Genomic DNA, 5,674 nt, shown 5'->3' with positions numbered 1-5,674 from the left:
ACCTGTCCTAAAAAGCCTATGTTACTCCGAGAAATTCATTGTTCAAACTGATGTATCTGAATTCGGGGTAGGGGCAGTCTTATCACAACTGAATTCTGAGGGCCAGGATCAACCAGTTGCTTTTATCAGCAGAAGGTTGACCCCTAGAGAAAAGCGTTGGTCTGCCAGAGAGAGGGAGGCCTTTGCTGTGGTCTGGGCACTGAAAAAGTTGAGGCCATACCTGTTTGGCACTCACTTTATTGTTCAGATAGACCACAAACCTCTTCTTTGGCTAAAACAAATGAAAGGTGAAAATCCTAAATTGTTGAGGTGGTCCATATCTCTACAGGGAATGGACTATACAGTGGAACATAGACCTGGGAGTACCCACTCCAATGCAGATGGACTCTCCAGATATTTCCACTTAGACAATGAAGACTCATCAGGTCATGGCTAGTCTTATTGTCCTTCGTTTGGGGAGGGGGTTGTGTAGGAAAGTAACATCTTGCCTGGCATGTTACCCCTATATTTCACTGTATATATGTTGTTTTAGTCTCACTGGGACCCTGCCAGGCAGGGCCCCAGTGCTCATATGTATGTGCCCTGTATGTGTTCCCTGTGTGATGCCTAACTGTCTCATTGAGGCTCTGCTAACCAGATCCTCAGTGGCTATGCTCTCTCTGCGTTCCAAATTTGTCACTAACAGGCTAGTGACTAAATTTACCAATTCACATTGGCATACTGGTATACCCATTTAATTCCCTAGTATATGGTACTGATGTACCCAGGGTATTGGGGGTATAGTAGGAGCTTTGCATGTCTCCTAGTTCAGCCTAAGCTGCTTTGCCTTAGCTACCTTCTATCAGCCTAAGCTGCTATAAACACCTCTATTCTACTAATAAGGGATAACGGGACCTGGCACTGGGCGTAAGTACCACAAGGTACCCACTATTAGCCAGGCCAGCCTCCTACAATACTGGAAAAGGGCAAAGGTGTCAGAGGACAGGTTGTCCCACAGAGGTTAAACTATAGGATGAACCTGGACAACAGTTCTCCAATATACAGTCAGGGTATGTTGATTGGCCCACACTAGGTCTCCATGTTAGATTTTCTTTTTTAGCTTGACATCTCTTTCTAATAGTGACTTTCAACATAGTTTTCTACAAACACGAGAATGTGTTGCACACGCATTTATTTTTAGAATACAGAATTTCCATGAGCCTTTCATTAATTTGTAAAGAGATAACACTGCATGGAGCGTGTAATGCATCTATGGCTAACTTAGTGTGTTATTTGAAGGGAGTTCCCATATCCTTGATTAAGCCAGTTGTCACATCAAGGTGATGGAACTGCCACATGTACTTCTGTGCCTCAAATGTATGGTCCAATACTCTGGTGTGTCTTTTTTACAGGAACTGAACTAGAGCTGGTCTTTGTCTTTCCGGCATGTGTGATTTTGGAGTGTACAACCTGTATTTCACTGTCTGTAGTGCTCTTTGTAGTGTGCACTAGACTTATGCCTTGCTACGCAACTGGTTTAGACTACAAACATGATATGCTAGTGTATCCTTTGCAGGGGTACCGTCAGTGTTGTCTTATGTCTCTACTGTTGCTTCAGGATGCTTACTATGAGTCGCCTGCCCCACTTTGGAAAGATGCTTCCACTCCTGGTTCCTTGGCATTTGGCTTGTCTTCTGAAGCTTCACGCCCAGCACTGATGCCTTCTGTTTCTGCTGATTGGGCTGGTAATGACCATGTTGGTTCCTTGGTACTTGCTCTTCAGGCCTCGGTGGATCTGTTGTCTGTGGATGTGCGTTCCCTCCTGAACCCAAATCATTGTATGGAGATGAAACACATTTCGGGGATACCATCCTACATGTCTGGTGCCTTCTACACTCTATAATTTGGCTCCTTGTTTGTAAATGTGTTTTATTCATTTTTCAATAGCTTGTATAATTTTTAATTGGGCATTTAAAATTGCTTTAAGTATTTGCTTGGATTATTAAAGTATCTTACTATGTATTTCAGCCTTTTTAGATTCCTTTCACTGCTACTATATTTTTTTAGAGTAGTCTCCTTTCCGATCAAGGGTGGGGTATTGCATGGCCTGGGCTAGGTCTTCATTTTGGATTTTAATTTTTAGCTTGACATCTCTTTCTAATGGTGACTTTTCACATAGTTTTAAACTAACAAGAGAATGTGCTGCACATACATTTATTCTTGGTAGGCATTGTTGCCATGTAGTCAGCACACAGTCCAGAGATGAACAATCAGAAAGCAATGCTCTTGTTTTCCTTTTCTGTGCTCATTAGGAGACAATCCATTTATGCTACATGAACCAAAGTAGCTGTTCTGCACCTCTATAACAGTGTGATAGTGAAAGTGTTTTACAATATAAACAGCGTCCATGCTAACCTCGTTGAGAGGAGCACTTCATACCAGATGATCATGGAAACGCTGTGAACTGTGACTGGGATGCAGCCCTGTTGCCTTTGACTTCCATCCTGCAAAGCAAGTTAACCTGTACATTTAGGCCAACGTCTTGACATCTAAGGCCAAGGTTTGGGGGTTAGACTATTCCAACTGATTTGGCAGAGGGTACTCCCACTATGCTATCTTTCGTATAATATTAGATACAGATAGGAGTGAGCCAACATTGGTCACAATTATAATGGTTGATGTTGCAAAGTCATTTTTTTGCCCTGTTCACCCCTATGTTTTGTTGCTGACAGGTGCTGATGATAACTGACTCTGACTGTGCCCTGGGCTCTGTTAGCCAAACCCAGGCCACTGCTATGTCAAAACACACACATGTAGTACACTAGGTATTAGGGTGCCCTTCTAGTTGGCCTGACAGACCCTGTAAATCCCTAGTATATAATAGGGCAAGGGTGTACAATCTGCCTTTAAGACCCTAGTATCTAATGGGTCATGGAGATTAGATGCCCAGCAGAATTTCTACACTTGCATGTGTGCACTGCTGTGTGCTTTCTGTCCTTTTAAATGCAGGCCTGCCTTGCAGCCTGTCTTTAAAAGTTAAATTCATCCCTTTTGCATGACAGCCCTTATAGATCCCTAGTAAATAATATGGCACAGGATGCTAACTACCTATAAGATCCTAGTACATAATAAGGCATGGGAGCAGAGGCAAAGCAGAATTGCTGCCGTTTGCATGTGGGCACTGCCGGAGGTTTCTGTCTCTGGCTCTGCAGACTGCATTTAAGTGGACATTGTATCCCAATTCGACTTTGGTGCTATGGGCACTATAAATGTGATGATCTTCCTTATTACCACATATTAGGTACCCCCGGGGTCTCCCCTAGGTGTCCCGGGGGGGGGGGGTCACATAACTATAAGCAGGGGCCTTATAAAATATGTTTTATAAACCCTGGTGTGGGAAAAACTGATAATTTCATTTCCCCCCATTGTAGATATTGGCCTTCATAGGCATCATTGCAATATTGCTTTTCATTGCAATTATAGTAAGGAAAAGTATAGAAAAGTAATTCAAGGACTTATAAGATTTGTTTTGATAAATCCAGCAATTTGACATTGGTGAATTTATCAAAATGTATACAGAAAATAAGTATAAGTTATAAGGCTTTTCTTTCAGTAAGCCAAAATCCAGTCTTCTGAAGGCCCCCTCTGAATGCTGAGTGCTAACAAGATTAGCGGAGCTGCTTTATTAAGTGATAAGTGGCTGTCCAGGGGGAGCCTATCTGGTGAAGGGCTGCTCTGGGGCTACACAGGAATGCCAGAGCAGGGGAGGGGTAGTAAAACATAAAGCCTCAAAGGAGAGCAAGAGAGGAGGGAATGCCAGATCACCTAACCCCTACCTTCTGGATCCCTGAGCCAGATACCAGGCTTATGGAAGGAATTTGCAGATGTTAGGAGGAGAGCTATGGAAATGAGCCACATTGGGGGCTGGTTTAGTCAGATATTACTGCTCTGCTGAAATTTCAGCCAGCATGGATTTAGAAAGAATGGTGCTTTATGGGACAGGAATATGCCACACTTTGGAGGAAGTGGTCATGCATCTGGGTGTCACTCAGCATTCAATTGGCTGAGGTGCCCCCCTTCCTGATGCCCAGGAGCTGGGCATAGGTATGTGAGAGGTGCATAGCCTCTCAGATCTGCTGCCTGAAACTAGAAGAGGAAGAAGGACTGCCCAGCTGGAATCTGGATCTGCACCCTTGGCCTGCACTTCTGAGTGAACTGCGCCTGCTCCACAATCTGGTACTACAGCCCTGCTTCAAGAAGGACCCAGGAGTGGACTCCCTGCAGCTACAGGTTAACCGAGCTTCACCTGCATCATCCCTAGCAAGAGTCCCCAGCCTGGAGTGCATCAGGTGGACTTATAAGGATTTGGCCAGGTGCATTGTGGGAATTGTGGTCCAACTTTCCAAGGACCATCCAAGAGATTCCAGACCCTTGGATTTTGGACCCTTTGTACCTGTAAGGAGGACTTTAGGAAACACCTCCTTAAGTTTGGAGAATTTTGGTAAAGTCGGCAGTTTGTGTTTCTAAGCACTAGGAAGTGTTTATTCTTTAAAACATTCATATTTTTGGTTCCATGGACCAACCAGGAGATTCCAGACCCTTGGATTTGTGTTATGGACCTTTTGTACCTGCAAGGAGGACTTCAGCAAATGCCTCCTGAAGTTTGGAGAATTTTGGTAAAGTTGACACTTTCTGTTTCTAAGCGCTAGAAAGTATTTATTCTTTAAAAATTCATATCTGATTCCCTACATTGGATTTGTGCTGTTTTGGTGTGTAGGAGGCTGGCCTGGTTTGTAGTGGGTACCTTGGGTAAGTACGCCTTACACCAGGTCCAGTTATCCCTTATTAGTGAAATGTAGTAGTGTTCTAGCAGCTTAGGCTGATAGAGGTAGCTCTAGCAGAGCGGCTTAGGCTGAACTAGGAGACATGCAAAGGTCCTGCAATACCACTTATAGTTACACGGTACTCAAACACAGGTAAAGACAATACTCAGTGTTACCAAAAATAAAGGTAGTTTATTTTGGTGACACAAGGCCAAAAATATCTTAGAGGCAATGCTCCTTTTGAAGGTAGTATTATACACAATATATACACTAAACACCAAAATAAGGTAACTAATTAGAAATACGATAGTACAATCAATAGGAAATGCTGTAGAATGCAATGGGAGAAAATATGTCTAGGGGCTACACAAACCATATGCTAAGAAAGTGGAATGCGAATCACAAATTCCCCCCTAGACAAGTGTAGTGTGTAGAGAATCGCTGGGAGAGTAAGAATACAGCAAAGGTAATTAAATTATCCCACCCCAGATCCAGGAAAGTAGGAGTAAAGTACTACAAATTTTCTTAGGACACACTACAAGTCGTGATTAGGGTTATTGCAAGAACCAACCAAGGCTGCAAACAACCAATGCTGGTTTCCTGGACCAGAAGACCTGCAAAGGAAGGAGACCAAGTTCAGAAGTCGAAAGAAGTTCCAGGAAGGACAGGAGCCCCTGCTAACCCAGAAGAGGATGCAAAAGAAGAGTCCTCAGTTGGACGAAGACTGCAGAAATGCACCCAAGGAAGATGTCAGCGGGTTCATGCATGATGCACTGGATGTCCCACGAAGAGAAGTTAGATGTAGGCGAGTTTTGGCGAGTTTTGGCTCTGGATTCCTCCAACAAGCCTTGGTTACGCCAAAGTTGCGTTTT

The sequence above is a fragment of the Pleurodeles waltl genome, chromosome 10 (assembly GCF_031143425.1).
Source record: "Pleurodeles waltl isolate 20211129_DDA chromosome 10, aPleWal1.hap1.20221129, whole genome shotgun sequence".
Taxonomy (NCBI): domain Eukaryota; kingdom Metazoa; phylum Chordata; class Amphibia; order Caudata; family Salamandridae; genus Pleurodeles; species Pleurodeles waltl.
This window is presented reverse-complemented; position numbering follows the sequence as displayed.